The following is a 20537-nucleotide window of genomic DNA, read 5'->3' as shown; positions in this document are numbered from 1 at the left end:
AAAAATATAATTTGAGGGTTAAAAATTTATTGGTGTGTCCAAGTTAATAAAAAAACAGTGCATCACAATTCAATTATTTTCGACGTTTTTTTAGATCCTGCATGACCGTATGGGCATTTTTTTCTTATAAATTATAAATATTCAAATTGCATATCACCTTTTATTTGATAGACGCATCTCTAGAAACGATTTCATATATTATACCTACTACAGTCAATTTCCCTTTCTCGATATTCGGTTTCTCGATATCGATTTAGAGTACCATACTAAAAGTTGGTTTTCATGGCTACCTCGATGATCCCTTGGATAGCATTTGCACTAGCTCTGTGTTCTATTAATCGATACCTCCCTAACTCGATGGTCCTTTTAATATAGAGTTTAAATGAAACTTTATGTGAATATTACAATCAACTCTCCGATTGCAATATATACATAAAGTTTCATTTCAATTCGATACAGTCGGTCCGAAAGTGCCATTTTTATTTGCGTTTTGAGCTGGAAATACTCAAATATTTCCACACCAACAAGAGCTTGTATCTTGAAACCGCGAGAACACGGGCGGCTCCTCATGCTAATGAGCAGTTCAAATAATATTTTGTAAACTCGTGTGTGCGCTCTAATATCGCTATTCAAATGTGCGCAAAATGTAACTACTCTGTCTGAGCACATGCGACGACGGCGACGACTATTGAAACAATGGCAGCATCACAGTTATGGTTTGCAATGTCTCGCGTGCCAAGATCCCACGCTCCGTTCTGCAGACGCTAAATATGATCTGATCCGACGCTCATGAAGTCTAAGTATTGCATCAGACGACGAGGACGACGACGACAAAAGTCGCAACAAAACGTCATCATCAACATTATGACTTTTGTGTGCTACACGGTTTGAGGGGCCCCAGCTGGCTACCATAATACTTGACATTCAAATGAGTTATGGTCACATCCATCCATCCGTCCATCCATCGGTCAGCGAAGACGCGGTTTGGGCGTGACGACGCCTTACAGAGGTCCAGTTTTATTGAAAGTTTGCTAAAATTTAATTCGCAAACATGATTTTAGTTGAAAAACGAAGTCTCAAATTCATTTATAATGTCAGATGGTTAAGTACGCATACAAAAATTAACTGGTAAAATATTAAGATTATGTCATTCTGGTCAGATTTTTTTCCAAATTTGGACCACCGTTCGCCCGTGTACTTACTTACTGTTGGTTCAACGAAATGTGGCTTATTTTTCGGATTCAACCCGCTGCTTGCAAAGGGGAAGATGAGCTGACCTTCTTCTGCAGCACCCACTTAAAACTTATCTCGACTCGACCGACTGACCGTGGCCTTTTTGACGGATGACGATGCGTGTGGTTCGTTGGGATAGGGTTGGAAATGTTGCTGATTTCGGTCATTTTTTTTTTCATCGCTCTCGTGTTCAGGAATTCGTTAAATGGCAAGGCTTTTTAGATATCGGGCGTTGGTACGCGGAGTACGTGAACGACCTGACATTTATAGGTGTTCTTTGGTGGAAGAAAGTTGAAACATGTACGTGTAAGAACATGGCACTCATTGTGAACTTATTTTGGGAAATACTTGATACCTTAATGGCAACAGCATCAACAACAACAACTACAGCAACTGGGAATGAGTTTATTGAATGTAGCTGATATGAAAAAGAAGGTTTTACTAACTCCTGAAATAGTGCGTAAGATGGAACGATCTCACCAAGTGAAACAATTTTAAAACAATTTCCCTTATTTTTGAAGATCAGAAAGCAAGATTTTCTATTAATGGAAGAAGTTCATAATTCATGATATGCTACTTCCCCTAACTTAACTCTTCCTGATCGACGCACTGCAGTAAAATTTCCAGTTAAACGTGAACTGCTTCCGTATCTGATGACTGGGTAACAATTGCTTCCGTTACCCAGTCACTGCTTGCGTTGACAGCGATCGTCTATTCATTAAACGGAAACTTCCGCCATAAATTTCATCCATTCGGAGCAGATCACCAGTGTGTGTAATTTTCTGAGAAAAGACTTTCAATAACTCAAATTCCCAGAACCGAACGGCCGACACAAAATGTCAAAACAATAATTCACATCATCTCTTCCGAGGGCCACCCAAAAAAGCAGTGCCATCACTTTCACCCATATTGAAGCCCCAGACCCATAAATAACCCCTCATATTTCCGGCAGCCAACTGTCCCGTCATATTTAATGCCCGAACACAAACTCATACGACACCTGCCGCACCGGGGAACCTTTCGGAAGATGATCCCATCCCCCCGGCAATCAAGCGGCCATATATTTCCCCGGCTAAACGGTCGGCATAAAACTTAATGTTCAAACAATTCCCGCTTCCCTTTCCGTCGCCACCACTTGCAGCTTGCAGCTAGTTAAACACTTTCCTCATCTTGAGACGACGGGTCGGTGGCGCTTCGAAAAAAACACCTCTGTGTAAGCAAGGCGTAAAAATGTGCTAAACTTGTAGTGTAATCTTCATAATTACGGTGGGAAATTTTCAACCCGAGTGCCGCCACCACCGACCGATCGGTTGACTGACTGACTGAAACTCGCTGGAAAGTAAACACTACATGATGACGGTCTTTTTTCTCGAAGGGTGGATGCACCGGTTTTCGTCATTGTGCAGTATTTGCTACCTATGGTTGTTTACCATTTGAAGATTCAGTTAGGCATTGATCTCGCGTAACTTTTCAAAAGGAGAGATTATCTCCTTTTCTTATTCATTTTCTTCTTCTTGGTATTACGTTCTCACTGGGACAGATTCTGCTTATCAGCTTAGTGTTCGATGCGCACTTTCACAGTCATTAACTGAGAGCTTTCTTTGCCAAAGTTGCCATTTTCGCATTCGTATATCGTGTGGAAGGTACGTTGATACTCTATGCCCAGGGAAGTCAAGTAAATTCCCATTACGAAAAGATCCTGGACCGACTGGGAATCGAACGCAGACACATTCAGCATGGCTTTGCTTTGTAGCCGCGGACTCTAACCACTCAGCTAAGGAAGGCCTAAATTCTCTCCTCTCTCGTTCTCTTTTAATTATAACAGTGCGAAACTAAAGTTTTTCACTATGGATCGAAAAACAATATTCTTAGCTAGCGTTCCACATAAAAAAAACGCAACAGAAGAGGAAAATATGGCCCAGTGATGAAAGAGACAGTTAACAAAGAGAGCCTCTCAATGTTAGATAGGTCTTTTTGAAAAGTTACGCGAGAAATCATTTAGTGTTCATTAGACCATGATCTGTCAACAGTATCAGATGCCTCCAAAAATGCGGGAAATATAATAGAAAAAAAAAATCATTTTATTCAAAATTTTAGTTCCCTGAGTTCCTGAGTTCAAAATTTTAGCTTCTAAGTGTAACGAAGATTGGACCACCTACCCTAGTAGCTGTTGTTGTCGGTGGCGCTTCTGTGAAAAACTGCCACACTCCGTTCGTTGTTTGGCCGATTGAGAAACAGGTGGGAGCCAACGAAGAGAACTGTCCAAGATGCAACTGAAGGGACGGAAATTGACGGAGCGACAGAGAGAGTTGGGAAGTTGATAGGTATTGGGTCTTGTTTTGTGACGGATATCGAGCAAAATGACGAACAGTGGGTGAAAAATGATCAAAAACAGGCAAACCTAAGCCCCATCCCCTCTAAGTTTGTCCACAGCGTTCAAATTTATCAAAAAATGCATCGCTTCGAATTAATTGGACACCCAATTGTAAACTGGATGTTGTCAAAGATCATTCAACATTTCGTGAATTTTCCAACAAAACTACTAGTTTACCCAAAATAATTCCATTAAGAAATATATCAATAATTTCATTTGCACATTCCCCGATGCGTTGTTCTGAAGATTTTTCCACGAATTCCTGCAAGAATTATTTCAAAATTCTTCCTTGATTATTTTAAATGATATTTAGTCTAGGAATTCCTATTTAATTTTACGAAAGAAGGGTAAATTGAATTGTTTCCAGTAATTATTTAGAAAATAACCTAAAAAAACTTGAAGACTTTTTTAAGTATTCCCTCGTCTACAATTTCCACAAAAGGCAGCTCAAGGCAATTATTTACATATTCTTCAAGAACCGTTTGAAAATTTTCCCTCTTGAACTTGTTGAAGCAAAACAACTAAAATTTTTTGAGTCATGGGTTATGATTTTTTAATTCAAATATTGGAAAAATATTAAACTACTATTTTTTCGAAAGATATCTTAAATTAAACCTCTAATTCTATTTAACTTTTCTAGTAGGTATATTTTAAAGAATTTTAGCTTTATTTTTCCAGTGTTTATATAAATACTTCTCCAGTAATCAATGTAAGGATTCCTTCTGCAACTAGTCCTGAGATTTCCATTAGAAACAATGTTGGTTTTTTTTTCTCAAAATTTCATGAAAACACAGCCAAGGCTATTAAAAACATTTTGGAAAAAGAATTTGTGAAAGAAATTCCTCGAAATATATCTTCTTGTATGCGATAACATATGAATTCAGAAATTACAGTAAACAATTTTGAATAATTATAGGAGAAATCTCGCTGAACATCACTAATTGACCTATGTAAAAATGAGAGATTCTCTCCTCTCTTTCGATTATAAGATGCTGCTGTGAGGTGAGCGACGGAATCGAGACCAAGCGTGTTCGGTCCGCGTGGTACGAGTGCGTAAAAAGAATCGCGTTTCTCAGTTAGTCCGTATGCAGTAACTAAAGCTGAAAGTGAATTGTGTCTGCTCAATCGAGGATGAAGGATCAATTGGTGAGCTCGTTTCATGCTTTTATTTCAAAACTGAAAAATATGTATGACTGTACATTAAATCGTTACAACGGTTTGAACGGCTCCGATTCTTTTTGCCCATCTCCAGTCTGAAGTACTGAGCATTAAATATTGGTCCTTCAACCCGGAAAGCGTGAAATTATCAAGCTCTTTTGGCGCGTCTTAAGGTCTATGATGCATCGCTCCGTTGACATTGTGACGAGATGGCGAAATGGACCAGGAAGTGTAAAGATCTGGAAGACGGAAGACCGCTCCACTCAAACGATTGTTCCAGACGATTACTTCCTTGGGCACGTGGCGGCAAATATCTGGCAGGATTGGTGTAGATTCCGAGCTCTACACCTAACCTGCCAGATATTCGCCGCCACGTTCCTAAGAGGGTAATCGTCTGGAATAATCGTTTGAGTTGCGCGGTCTTCCGCCCTCCAGATCCTTACACTTCCTGGTCATTTTCGCCATCTCGCTACGATGTCAATGGAGCGACGCATCATAGGCCTTAAGACACACCTAAAGAGCTTGTTAACTTCATTTAAACCTCATCAAGTCATTCGTGGAAGAATACCAGGAAGACCGGGATGCTCACCAAGGCTCGGTTCGTCTGAAGGTCCTGGCAGCCCTCTGGAGGGACGTGAACACCACTCAAGTGGAACTCGAAACACTGGACGAGGAGAGCCTGGACCAATATCTGAAGGTTTGTGTGGTAGCTAGAGTTGATTAATTATGAAATCGTTCAATAAACATCACTCACCAGCAAGCATTGCAGAATTCGCTCTCATTTGAGTACCGTTTTGCTTCGAATTGCCGGACGCTTCGAAAGCCGGACACTATGACTATTTTTACATTTTTAATAATATAAATTCAAATTTTTCTATGATATTCATTTACAACACTGTTCTTTAACTTTAATTGCATGTCATAGTTGTTAATGTATCGCAGTAGGCTGCAGTATGTTAGAAATAAAAATAAAAAAAAAAAACAAAATGCGTTTCGATAGTCCCCACATTTCAGTCCTTGTCAGACTGCACCTTCCAGTTACCGTTGAAGGAAGATTCGATTCAAATTTAATTGAAAACAGTGTTATTGTACCAATTTACGTTTCAAATGAAGAGCCAACTATTGTGTCCTATTGCTGTGAAGTGGAAATAACCGAAAATGCTCGAATTAATGGTTAAATGTGATAAATACTCCGTGTCCGGATTAAGGAGCAAATCATTTGACTGCTTCAAAAGCCGGACGCACACGAATATTTGAAGAAAATTAAGCTTAATTCAGATCATCAGGAGCTGTCGTGTCTTGTTAATCAAAGACAATAAGTTTTGAACATTATAAAGGAGAAATAGTGTTACATTTGTGTCTGGTGCAAGAGTGTTACAATTAATCAAACTAAAGGTGGGGTGATGCATTGTGAATCCAGGCGCAAGCATAAGGTGAGTGAAGCAATTTTGCCAAAACTTTCTAGCAGCTTCAGCGTTGTTTCAGACTTGATACTTTTGTGATAACATATGATAATCTGTTCATAATTATGAAATTTAGAGTTGGTGTGTTGAATTTTGTTAAAATATGTGAATATTTCGTCAAAAAGAAGTGTCCGGAATTCGAAGCAAAAGTGTCCGGAATTCGAACCAACCTATTAATAGTGTTCGGATTTCGAATCAAGACACATCTCATATTTTTGCATATTTAAACGTTTTCTGCATAATAATTCGCTATTTTTATTGCACCCTTTCATTGAATAAACATTTAACTTCACGATCGACCACAGGAAATCAAATAAAAATATGTAATAAATTATAAAAATGGGGCTTGAAGTTAACCCGGTGCTTAAGTGTCCGGATTTCGAGTCAAAACGGTATGAAGCACGATCAAAGCAAACAAAGAAAAACATCCCATCTGTTGCGGTCCACGATCGTTATTGTATCGCAAGGTGTAACAAGTCTGATAAATGGAAGCAGCGAGCGAGAGCTTCAAAGAGAGAGAGCGATGATAAAATTCATTTTTCTCGCTTGTTTACCGTTGGGGATAGGTGTTTTTCTTTACTGGCACGATAAACAATCCACGAACTTCCAATAGCAATAGTGTCCCCCAGGCTTGGAGCATGTTTAGAGGGGTTTTATCATGCACTACTATCCCCCCAATCTGATCAAAGTTGTAGCAGTATACGATAAACAGTCTCTCATAATGTGCAGCATGTTATGATAGTTACAGAGAGCGATACGTGAGAGATTCTCTCAATTTTCTCAGGATTCAATCCCTGCTCACCAGTAGTTCTTACTCTTGTTTGAGTTTGTGAGAATTATTTGAGAGTGTTTGGAATTTTTGAGCGTGCCAAAGTGACAGCGTGACAACAAACGCAAGAAACGACTTGCAGGTTTGACGCGTCGCATCAACGAGAGTCGGTTTAGTGAAGGATTTGATGGCGGATGTGCTGATTTGTACTCAACACAAGTGTGTTCGGCTGATTATGGAATCGGCCAAAAGTAGAGTGTCATAGTGGCTCCGGTGGCTGAGTCCATTTTTTTCCACATAAAAGGATTCATACTTTCCTTAAATAAATCAGCTGTTCCAGACTCACCGTGTGCTTCTCGAACTACCTCATAAGTGCCTTCAACATCGTCGTCAGTATGACTATCCGAGATAAAGCTGCTCGTGTTTTCCGGTCATCTTGATGGATGGCTTAATTACCCGTCTTCCCTTTCCGGAGATGCTCTCAAGCTGATCCAAACCATTGCTGTCAGTGCCAACAACTACCAGGTGGCGTGGAATCTTCTGGTAGATTACAACCAAAACCCTGCTATTTTGAAGCAGTCTTACGTGGACTATCCTTCTGATTTCCCTTCGCTTGAAAGGGAATCTGCGTCGGAGTTACACTCTCTAGCTGGAAAGTTCGAAGCGAATGTCCGAGTTGTTAACAGCTAAGAGAGAAGATCAAGCTCTGCGGCTTAATCCTGATCTATATGCTGAGAAACAGGCTCGATCCGACAGTCAGACGTGATTGGGAAGAGTATTCAACATCGAAGGGGAATGTTAGCTTCAACGACCAAACGACGTTCATCCAACGTAGGGTCACCGTTCTGCAAACAATCAACAAGTCTACCGAAGTTCTGTCCCAAGGTTCCCCCAAGAAGTCTGTTTCTCGTTCAGTCGCCACAAATCCAGGCGAAATACACCGAAATTCAGGTTCTAATCACGGGTATCCGAAAGTCCTCAACCTACGCTCGTCACAAGATTCAATCCACCATCCGCTCTCTTGTCAAGGGATACTCCACTGCCGTCGAATTTTTGGTGCTTCCGCAGGTCACTGTTAAACTACTATTAACATCGATAGATCTTCCTGGGAAGCTCCAGACGGTATCCAGCGTGCGATACAAGGCCCTTCCAACTCGTATTGGGAGGGGAAATCTTGGTCAACCTCTTCAAACCTAGTCAACTCCGTTCAAGGTTGGGTCATATCTGGACGTTCGTCGAATTGTCAACCGAGAACATCCGTCACTACTAACGTAGCCACAACCGCTGATCTCCATCGTCAAATGGAGAAGTGTTGGTTCATCAAAGAAGACAACGCCAAAAAGCACTACTCCGTCGAAGAAGCTGCTTGTGAAGCTCACTTAAGTCGCACGATTTCTAATAAACCTCGTCGACAACGGCCGTACTGCGCTTTGCCGTTTCCACCTCGTAAAGAAGAAATTCTCGAATGAGTTTCTAAAACCGACATGTGGCTAGATAACTGAGGTGCTTGCCGATGATAATTTTTAAAGAATACAAGAATGAACCCATAAATGGACTCCTAAAAACATCTTTCTCCAAGGTATCTCCGGACTAACGCCAACGTTTGGATAAATCCTTGGATGCATTTGACTGAAACAATCCGGAGAAAAAACTTGGGAAACGGATCCAATGAAAATTTTAAGACAGAATCTGAAAAGAATGGCCAAAATAAATGTTCAAAAAAATATTTCGAGGATGTCTCAGCCAAGTGTTAAATCAGTTTTGGAAGATAATCTTGTAAAATCATGGAAAATAATTAGGTCGTGATCGGGAAAAAATCCGTAGAATGTAACAAACAAGAAAATTTTAATTACGCAAGAGTACCGAGTTTCTGAAGATACTTCTGAAAGATTTTCTTGAGAAATCTCTACAGGAGTCTTGATACAAGATCCTGAGGAACTGGCTTCTGTTTCTTGGAGAAATTCTTTGAAGAACTGCAGTGATCTATTTCTCTTCATCGATATTCTCTTCTGCTAATTACTTGGCCGGGTGACTGTTTTCGGCTGCTATTTTTGACTCAGTAGAAAGTATTCATCATCCTTCATCGTGCTGAACCGTGAGTTGTTTAGAAAATCGATTGAATTTTGAAGAATAACGCAAAGAGAAAATCGACAAAGATTCGCCTGTATAATACTCAACGCAAGAGATAACCTAAGATACAATACAACCTACACCAATATTTAATGTAATAAGCATCGAGTCGTTATGGCAAAGATCAAGGGCCCTTTGAAACCAGCTGAAATATGCCCAGACAAGCTGAAATCGATAGTGGAGAGTCTCTTCCCCAAGCACGACCCAACGTCCTGGCTGCCAACGCCGTACGATGAAGCCGTACCAGCAATCGCTGAAGAACGGCATGTGTCTATCGATAAGCTTGTAGAAACGGCGAAACGAGTAGTATCGAAGAAAGTCCCTGGTCCAGATGGAATATCCAGCGTGGCAATGAAAGCTGCCATCCTGGCATATCCGGACATGGTCAGGAAGGTGTTGCAGAAGTACAAGAATGCAGGTTCCTGACTATCTGTGCAAGATCTTGAAGAGCTACTTCCGGAGCAAAACCTGGTGTCCGAATCAAATGAAGGGCAGAAGTCGATGCAAGTGACAGCGGGCGTCCCTCAAGGTTCCATTCTTGGTCCAACTCTTGGGAACGGAATGTACGAAGGAGTCTTGGCACTGCGGCTACCCAGCAACTTGTCAACCAACGTTGATTGGCGAGACGCTGGAAGAAGTGTAGATTTCAGTTATGGAAAAAAATCGACGCAATCGAGAGCCGGATGAGCGGAGTCCAACTGCAGATAGCTCACCACAAAACAGAGGAACTGCTAGTCAGCAACAGCAAAGCGGTTCAGCAGATGGAGGGTAACGTCGGAAGGTATGTCATTGCACCGAAGCGCGTGTTGAAACACCTCGGAGTAATGTTCGACGATCGGCTGAATTTCAACAGCCATGGTTATTACGTATGCGAAAAGTCCGACAAAACAATGAACGCAATACAGAGAATCATACCAAACGTAGGCGGACCAAGCAGCAGTACGAGGCGTCTGCTAGTTAACGTCTCGTCATCGATACTGAGGGGAAAGGCACTAGAAACAGAACGGAACCACGAGAAGCTGAACAGAGCGTTTCATCTGATGGTGGTGCGGAGTCAAACTGCAGATAGCTCACCACAAAACAGAGGAACTGCTAGTCAGCAACAGCAAAGTGGTTCAGCAGATGGAGGGTAACGTCGGAAGGTATGTCATTGCACCGAAGCGCGTGTTGAAACACCTCGGAGTAATGTTCGACGATCGGCTGAATTTCAACAGCCACGGTTATTACGTATGTGAAAAGTCCGACAAGGCAATGAACGCAATAGAGAGAATCATACCAAACGTAGGCGGACCAAGCAGCAGTACGAGGCGTCTGCTAGTAAACGTCTCGTCATCGAAACTTAGAGGGAAAGGCACTAGAAACAGAACGGAACCACGAGAAGCTGAACAGAGCGTTTCATCTGATGGTGGTGCGAGTGCGTATAGAATGATATAGACATCAGAAGCGTGCCAGAAGAAGATGGCCAGATTCGGATTCATGGCGAGGTGGCAGCACGAGTGGGAATGTGCGGAGAAAGGAAGATGGCCACCGGCTCATCTCAAACCTGTCGACGTGGATGAATAAAAAGCATGGAGAGGTGAACTTCTACCTGGCACAGCTCCAGGTCACGCAGAGTCGCCACACTGCCCAATCTACCCAAACATGGAGGAGACACCGCAACATGTTAGTAAAACGTGGCACGCGGTGAACAGAGCAATAACGCATATCATGTCGTCGCTGCAACAGAAATGGCGAGCGTCGGGCCTCGATCGGAGTAGGCTAGATCCTCCGTTGGGGACTAAGACGAGTAGTTCGAGCGTTACGAAGTATCAGTGATGGGTAGTCGGGACACCTGAGAAGCCTTCCTCCACCGGAATCGCAGGTCTGACCTCGGCACCATACCGCCCACCATCCAGTAATAGTAGGCTAGATCCTGAGTCGTCGGAGCACCAAATAGAGGAACTTGTGGTTCGATGAGCCATCCAGGCCATTTTTTAGTCCGAAACCAGTGTTATTCGGATCCTCAGAGTTGTTCCTTTCAGAAATGGGCTGAATCAATATCCAATATCTTTTTTATAACATTTTGCCCACTGTGCCGGTGGTGATGCGGCTGAGATGAAATAAAAAGTGTCATGAATGGGTCGGTTCCCACTCGCCCCGGGAGGTGTCACGCGGAGGGAGCGAGTATCGGAAAATACTTAGCGTCTAATCGGTAATCGGTAGCAGCGGGAAGTGTGATTGACCGAAGTGAGAAAGTCGATGACTTTCGCTACCTACTCTAGCGATGGAATGACTTTGACATAGTGGAAGAACTTTGTTGCAATTTCAAAGGTGGGGAAGTCGTGGGAATAGCACTCAGGTACTGATCGACTTCCCTGGGCATCGAGTAATCGTACCTGCCACAGTTGATAACTATGAAAGTGCTCATTGAATACTAAGCTGAAAAGCAGGCTCTGTTCCAGTAGGGACATAATGCCAAGAAAAAGAAAAAGAGCTGATCGAAGCAATATCAGATCACTTTTCGAACGGTGTTTCATGTTTCCGTTCTCTTCCGCAGAATTACAACCCAATCCCAACTAATTAATCAATCCTTTCGTAGATCTAGCTCACACCGACTCAAATCTCAAAACCATGAACGTCACTAACCTCCCTCTATCTCACCTTGAACATGTCGTTCCAGATATCATCATCTCCAGCTCCAAGTCCGTTCTTCATCGTTGCCAAAAATAAAACACCGAAATCCTTGAAAGAATCAATCAACTTCATCAAGCAAACCACGAGACAAGAACGTAGGACAAAAAAATGGATCAAGCCTAATCATTAGCCCCTCATTCGAGACAATCGCAGCATTCGAACATCGCCTTGTCTCTTCAGCGCCGGACCAAAATCACCATCACGCCAAATCGGGAATAAGGTAAGTGACAAATTCGATGCTGGGGCTTAAAGGAATGGGACTTGTTGGGTTAGTTTTTTTTTTGGCGGTCGTTAGGATGTTGCTGAAATCTCTAGGGGATTACGCGGCAGATCCTATCATCGGATTGGGACATTGGGGTTGAGCAGGATGTGTGTGGGTTTTGCATGGTTGTCTCCACTGACTGACCAGCATCGGTAGATCTTTGGACACGTGATGAGAAGGTCAACGGCTCTCTTGTGCCGATTTGACAAAAGGTCGATGATTCGAGGGGCTGGAAATAGTCAATGAATGGGGATTGATTGATAGACATGGGCAAAAATAGCTTCGGTGTGTCGAAATGGAAAGTCACATCATTCTTCTACTTCTTGGCATTACGTCCCCACTGGGCCTGCTTTTCAGCTAAGTGTTCTTATGAGCACTTCCACAGTTATTACGGAGAGCAAAGTTGCCATATTCGCATTCGCATGAATATCGTGTGACAAGTACGATCAATCGAACCCAGACACCTTCAGCATGGCTTTGCTTTGTAGTCGCGGATACTAACATCTCGGCTAAGGAAGGGCCCAAATTTATAGAAATATGTGTATCAAAAAACGCTCAGACTGTCGTCAGAAGACAATGCGTGATCCCGATCATCCACGTTGAAAATCCAACGGTAATGTTGCAATTTTTCTCCACTAATCAGCCCAACGCTAAAATGGTCGTAATTTTTCGAGACAAACTAACCATGGCAGTCCAATATTCTCCACAAGCTGCCAGAGGGGAGAGATCATTCCAAACAACCGAAGCAACAACGGCAACGGCAACAACTGTATCAACCCGAGCAGCAAGCAACAACACATATTTTACCGTTACAGACTGTGGGCCTGAAGTCCCCAGTCGAAGTCTGTAGTCGTGTGGCGAAAAGGGTACTATTTTTTAAGTGCTCTCCTCCAGCGAGCACAAGCCCGGGCTGCCGGTATCACATGATCTTCACGTACAGCCGCCCGATTTGCCTCCGAGCACTTCATGTTCGAGGTACAACTCCGGTACAAATCTATAGCGAGATTTACGATCCCCACAAAGAGTCCGAATTCCGAGTCATTCGCCGAAGCGCGCGCGCACTCTTTAATGAATGAAAATTCCCTTTCGATGACAGGCTTATATTTACTCTAATTTGTAGCTTCCATTTTAATCGTTATTTTGTACCCCCGCCTCGTCCCCGAAGAACATTCCATACAATAGAGCACTGTTGTTGTAAACGACACACAGCTCGGTTCGGTTGAAGTGTAACACGAAAAACTTGCTGCCTCGCAGCTAAAACTGAGAAACTTTTCCCTTTACGACCAATTTCAACTGAAGATGACAAGTTGAAGATACGGGGGACCCGAACCGAACCACAGCTTCAACTCAACGATCGACTTCTCCTCCCCGGTCCGGTCCATCCGTGTGCTTTGAATTGAAAGTAAAATTAAATTTATGTATCACTTTAAGTTCCTTCCCCTCGGACTCCATTTCCACAACCCCTCCGCCTTCCCCCGAGGCCATGATTCAGTACAACACTTGATGATTGCTCTCGTTTAAAAAAGCAATGTTATTTGCCTTTAAGCGATATATGCTGCAACAAAACATCAAGTCAACCCGAGCTCCGCTCAAAGCAGATCGGAGGAGAAAGACGACGGACCTTTATGACAGCGCGAACCCCGGCCGGATGGCAGGGTTGCCAGTTTGTCAAAATGATTATCATGTAGAATAAAGGAAAATGATAAATTTATAAATTTGACCAAACCTCCCTTGGAATTTTCTTCGGTGAATTTTGAATCAACTTAAAATTTGACACAAATCTGTATACCAAAATGTTCCTGTGAATAATATCTTAAGTAGTATGACAAAGTTGTATGGAGAAAAGAAAAACTCCAAACTTTTTTGCGATCTACTACAGATGACACACAGACTTCGTCGTTTGGCGGAGAGGTCTGTGTCATTCGCAAACAAAGATTTTTGACATCCCTGAGGTAACTCTTCTAAGACATATGTGAAAATATTGTAAAACATTGGTCCAAAACCGCTGCCTTGAGGACCACCAGCTCTTACAGGAAGTCTTTCAGACTTTGAGTTCTGATAATTAACCTGATGTGTACACAAAACTTTGGAATATTCTAACAATGTATGTAGATAAATGAAAGTTAAGAGCCAAGATCCAATTCAAAAATTTTATTTTCAAAATTTTTGGTTTTTAATTGAGAAAAAGGTTTTTCAATTTATTTTTGCAGATTCTGCCATTTAATTTCCATAGCAGGATTGGGAGTGCGTTGAAATCGCTTTCTTCTCACGTTTTTAAGACGGATCAAGAGTTTAAGACCATCGTCTTCAATCACCGATTCGAATTTTACTTCACTTTTGGTATTGCAATGCCTCTTGCTTCATCAGTGAAATGGGCTATCAGGGTATTGAATTGGAATATATCCTGAAGAGCACTTAGCAAACAAAATCCTCCCGTTGGAATTGCTCAGCGAATGATTCTATGAGCGATGTTAAGCATTAAAGTCACAAAGGACAATTTTTTTTTGACTAACTGCGAGTGAATTTCGCAAGTTATTTTGAAGCAAATAAACATGCTGCCCAGAGCATTGAAAAGGCAAATAGGCTGCTATTAAAGTATATTTACCAAGCTGTGTTTCAACAGAAACAACCAAAGTTTGAAAAACTTTGGTTTCAAAATGACAAAAAAGTTGATGTTTTATACGCCTATGAATGATGATAGCAACTCCTTCACATGCCCCGTCCAGTCGATCATTACGATAAACAAAATAATAGGATTTCTTTTGAGATCAGATCCAGGTTTCAACTAAGTTTAAGTAATAACTGCTATATATAAGTTATTAGCTGTTAGAAAATTAAACAGATCGTTCTCTTTACTATTCAAAAAACGAGCAATCCAATGAAAAAAAAATATATTTGGATTGATTTATTCAGACAACCTTGGGTTTATTTTTGCACCAGGACCATGCTTTGCAATTTGCACACAAACTGTGCACAAATAAGCAAACCCACACAAAATCGTGATAGAAAACGAGCTAATTTAACGTCATCCGTAGAATTTTATTTATACTTTGTTCATTGCTTTTCCGTAATTCAGAGGCGCAAATAAGCGACTCACGTTTGACTTCCATAAGGAAACACAATTTGACGACTTTTGGTAAAATCCAAACACCGAATCCATACAAAAACGGAAGTTTGTCAACATTTTCTATGTCCACTAGCAAATCTAAAAGACTCATTTTTCAGGAACAAAAAATTTTGTTGGATCAAAAATTACAAAAAAAATGTAGTTATAAGCTGGAATATGCGAATTGAAAACCAAGAAGCAGCCAGGCTGCTGTCAAACAAAAAATTTCGTAAAAATGATCTGAGTACACCTCAGAATGCCCGGTCATACAATTTATATAAAACAAAGATTTCCAACTGTTGAAAAAAAAGTTGCGTTTGCTTCAAATTATGCAGAAGTCTTTTACAGCTTTTCTCAAACATGATCTAATTGACATAAGGCCATAAACTTTCAGATCAGGTCTGGCTTTGTGTGGTGATGCTTTGTGTGAAGCATTTAAGGAGTGCACTTTGAATGTGGTTTCCTGCGAGACGAACAAACAAACAACGGTCGGAACTCGTGGAAAAGATTGTGTTCAATTTGAACCACCTTAATATTCGAGTCCGCACCCCCCAGGTTTTTAGATATTAAAATGATTTTCTACAAGGCAGCCATTCCATGAAAAACCGATCTAGTGGGTCACCGAATTCCGTGAAAGTTTGCTATTTTGTTCCTTATCCGAAATAAGGATACACGTGTTTTTGGATTTTTTAGGATGACCATTTCCGAAAAAAAGGGTGTTCAGAAAAATTGCAAAATTTTTACTTTTTAGAAACTTAAAACTTTTGAACCGCTTGACCGATTTTTGAATTTCTTTATTGAAATGAAAACTCAAGATTTTGACTTTTCTTAAAATATATAAAATTTCACAAAAAATGTTTTATATATATATATATAAAAAAAAAAAACAAAAATTTTCATTTTTTCGTGGCCTCGGGACAAAAGGGGCTTTTGCTGTTCTCATTTTTTCTTGAAAGTTCAGAAAATTTTACGTTATCTGTCATATTTTCAGCGATGTATGTTTTTAGCTTTTGAGATACTATTTTTTTGAAAATAAGAGTTCTGTCTGATCTTTCGACCTTGACGCTTGCTCCTACGGGGGCCCGCGACAAGGGCAGGATCAAACATGTCGCGCGTCGGTCTAGTAAGTGAAAAAGTGGCGTGATCGGTTAGTTCTTTTTGATCCTTTGACCTTGACGCTTGCTGCTGGGCAGTGCGTCAAGAAAGCCAAGTTTTTTTTCCTTTTCGGGTCGTGCGCCTATTTTTTTCTGAGTGCAAAAGCCGAAAAATATAGCCGAGCAAACGAGTGAGGCTGAGATTGGATTGTGGCTGCACAGTGAAGGATAAAGGATCAATTGGTGAGCTCGTTTCATGCTAATCTATAAAATATGTATGACTGCACATTTAATCGTTACAATTGTGGGACGTAAATATGAATTTCCAACAAACTATGAATTGTTCGTCACTGTGAGTGTCGACACAAACTCTGATTCATGAATTATTAATGTTTCACATTTTTTTTTATTTTCAGGAATACCCCTTTTTACCTTTATTTTTGTAATTAAAAAAAAAAAATTGAATGGTTCGACACTACAAGCGTAGACTTGCGAAAGGTTCACTTTATTCTACAAACTCTGGATGGTTCGCCACTGTAAGTGTCGGCATAAGAATAAGAGTGTTCTATGATGTTCCAACCAATCGAGTTTTTTGTTTCTTTTCAAATAAGTAAAATATAATAACACATGCTTTCGTCCTGACAGCTGTAGGAATGTTACATTTAGGTATTTGTTCAACAATCTTTGAATGGTTCGTCACCTCAAGTGTCGGCATAATTTTCCACTACATATAAATTGTTCATATCAAATGAAAATATTATATTTACAAATAAGCATGTATATATCTCACAAATCATTATTTATCATGGTCTAATCGCTTATCAAAGTGAATCCTGTGACCCAACGATCCTTCCCATTAACAAACATCCCTCCCAGTAACCTTTGTGGAGATGCAGAGGCAAACACGGTCTCCAAATAGCAAAGGTTACACACTAACATTCCTTCCCCCAATCCCACCTGACTGCAAGGACGTGGCCGGCGCCTTTATTGACCCTGTATAAATAGAGGCACTGAATTATGCACATTGAAGAAGATTATGGCCAATCCCAGCCGAACTTCTAGTTGATTCTTTGTGCATTTTCACTGACTTCGGTCAATCACGGAATAGCAACCATTGATATGTGTAGTCAGTCTAAGCTAAGCTAAGCTTTGAGATAATTTTTTTTGAAAATAAAAATATCAGTCATTTTTAATCGGCATACACTGTAGGTCTAAGCGTATAAGATTTTTTATTTGAAAAAAAAAAATCATAACTAACGTAAATTTTCTGAAACTTCAAGGAAAAAAAATAGAACAGCAATAGTTCTTTTTGTCCCGAGGCCTTCAAAACACGAAAAAACGGGATTTTTTATTCTTTGGCAGCATCTATTTATTACGTAACGCTAAAACTGGAAATTTTCGAAACCCCCTCCCCCCCCTCCGTAACGCTTTTTGTATGGAATTTTTTTAAATTTTGTATGAGTCGTAACGCTGGAGCCTACCCCCTCCCCCCCTTCGAGCGTTACGTAATTTGTGGATGCCGCCTTTTCATGTAAAAAAATAAAACAATTTTTGTGATATTTGAATTTTTTCGTGAAAAGTCAACATTTTTAGCTTAGGAAAATCGGTCATGCGATTCAAAAGTTGCTCTTTTTTTTATTAAATATGTAGCAAAATCGCGATTTTTTGGTCAGTCAATTTCGAAAATGATCACCCTTATCAAAATATTCCAAAAACACGTGTATCCTTATTTCGAATAAGGAACAAAATAGCAAATTTTCACGGAATTCGGTGATCCACTGGATCGGGTTTTCTTGGAATGGCTGAATACATACATTTTTCTTGAATTTTGAAAAAAAAATAGCATGTCCTTCATAATCACAGTTTATTTATCGGAGATCGTAGTGCCGTAGCTCGGGGTAGTTACAACTCTTTCCAAACATTCTAAATATTTCGTTCGCAACACATATATTCCATGTTTTCTAGCTTCTGAGTTTCTTATAATGATTAAAAATTATTTTGTTTTCCAAAAAAAAAAATGGTTTGCATCAAGTTATTAAAAAAAGACGAACAGCTCGTCCTCCTTACCATTCAAAGAACCAATTCAGAATATTTAAACAAAATTTTTGGAGTCATTAAACGAAATTAAATAACAATTTTATAAGTGAATTTTACACCTACTTGGACTGGTTCAGCCACAGTGGTGGTAGTGAGTTAAAAAAATAAACAAAAAATCAGAGAGAAACATGATACTAGAAGTAGGTACATTTCCTGAAGATTTTCTGTTAGGATTTCCCGTTGATGAAGAGACAGAATAGAGGTTATGGTTCCCCCATAGGAATTTTCCACTATTCATTGTCCACAAGACTTAGCGGTCATTCATTTAGAAGTGAATGTTTAAACAAAAATTCCATTGAATACGTTTAAGTTAAAAATTTCTGCAGAATTCCTCTGCCGATTTATTCAAGACTCCTGGCAGATGTTTTGTACGGCTTCTGCCAAGCATTATACTTGAAATTATTTAATCGATTCCTCGTTGATTTTCCGGAAGCACTGTTGGAGGGTGGCGAAGGAAATGACAAGTTCATTGCATTTGAATGCAAGGAAAAAACTAGTTGATTGGTACCGTTTTGAATACAAAATCAGTCTAGGATTTAATTTGTTTGTTACCGTATCTGGTGGTCTAGGGGTTGCCTTTTTTATTTACCTAATAATTATATATTTTATGCGATTTCTTCAAAAATTTCTCCAGGGACTGCCCAAGTGTTTTAGAATTTTTCCAGGCATTCCTCCAGAGATTTCTCTAGAGAATGCTCCAGATATTGCTCTAGGGATTGTTCCAGGGATTTCTCCATGGATTTATTTCAGTGATACTTCCATGGATTCCTTCAGAGATTCCTCGAGGAATTCAGGGATTCCTCCAGGGATTGCTCTAGGAATTCCTTCAGGGATTCCATGGATTTCTATAGGTATTAATCAAGGGGTTCCTCCATGGATTCCTCAACGGATTGTTCCAGGGATTCCTCTAGGCATTCCTCCATCGATTTTTTCAGGAATTCCCCAGAGATTTCTTTAGGGATTCCTCCAGGAATTCCTCAAAAGATTCCTCCAGAGATTCTTCCAGCGATTCCACCAGAGATTCTTCCAGGAATTCCTCCACGAATTCTTCCAGGAATTCCTACAGGGATTCCTCTAAGGATTCTTCCAGAAATACATCCAGGGATTCCTACATTTATTCCTCAAGGGATGCCTCTAGGGATTCCTCCAGAGGTTCCTCCAGGTATTCCTTCAGGAATTTATTCAGGGATTCCTTCAGGGATTCCTTCAAAGATTTCTCTAGGGATTCGTCCAGGTATTCCATGGATTTCTATAGGTATTCAGAATAATCCCTCTACGTACTTTTGTGTTTACATTATTGAGAAACTTTTGTTACAATGTTCTCTAGGATATGTCATGCAATTCCTCAAATTATTGTATAGTTAATTTTCCACAAATTAAATTTTATTAATTTATCTTTTTTTTTTGGGAATTTTCGCATCATTCAATCATGACATGCAGATATGTTTCAACAAATTTCTCCAGAATTGAAGCATATATTTTACAGGGACGCCTGAATCAATTCTTCTTCGAAATTTCTAATGAGAACCCCAGAAACTTTTCCTTTAATAGTGCTAAGGCTCTCTCAAGGAAATCAATCGAAGAGTTCTGAAGGAAATACTACAGATATTCTTCCATAAAGTCCCTCATAAGAAGAGATTCTACCAACAATTGCCCCGCCTTCAAACTTTTGGGCTACTGAATCAGGCAATCCTGAAGATTGATGCAAGATTTTGTCTAGAAGTTGTTCGAACAGTTCCTTCCTGATTTTTTTTTTCATAAATTTCTCAAAGTCAGATTTGAAGAAATAAATTCTGAGAAAAAAATCTACTCATTTTCTGCAAGCATCTTCAGAGAAAAACAATTCCTGGAGAAATTTTATAACAGGAAAACCTATACTCGAAGACTGTAAACATATTTTTTGGAGAAATAATAGACAGTATTGGAGAAAATTGTAACATTTCTTAGAAAGTTTTCTATAAAGAATAATGGAAGAAATTTCGAATAAATCGTAAGAAGAATCTTTTGAAAATTTTCAAAGTTGTTCGAGTAATTTACGATGAATTTCTAGTGATATAAGAAGAATATCGCTTGATGAATCCCTGCATACATTTTTGAAGGATTATGAGGATTAGTTATGGAGGACAATACAAAGACGAAAAAAAAAATCCATGGATAACTTGCTACAGAAATTACCGA

At 40.1% G+C, this 20537-nt stretch overlaps 1 protein-coding gene across 1 annotated transcript in view; it reads left to right on the top strand.

The window, feature by feature from the left end:
- LOC5568005 (MDS1 and EVI1 complex locus protein EVI1) overlaps positions 1-20537 on the top strand; it is a 321600-nt gene that overhangs the window by 108413 nt on the left and 192650 nt on the right. Inside the window, exon 3 of the mRNA XM_021847867.1 lies at positions 11787-12020. The gene's annotated coding sequence lies outside the window, so the exon portion shown is untranslated. The remainder of the gene's footprint in view (positions 1-11786; positions 12021-20537) is intronic.

The sequence above is a fragment of the Aedes aegypti genome, chromosome 2 (genome assembly GCF_002204515.2).
Source record: "Aedes aegypti strain LVP_AGWG chromosome 2, AaegL5.0 Primary Assembly, whole genome shotgun sequence".
Lineage (NCBI taxonomy): Eukaryota > Metazoa > Arthropoda > Insecta > Diptera > Culicidae > Aedes > Aedes aegypti.
The sequence above is the reverse complement of the archived record's forward strand: the minus strand, read 5'-3'. Positions and strand labels throughout refer to the sequence as shown.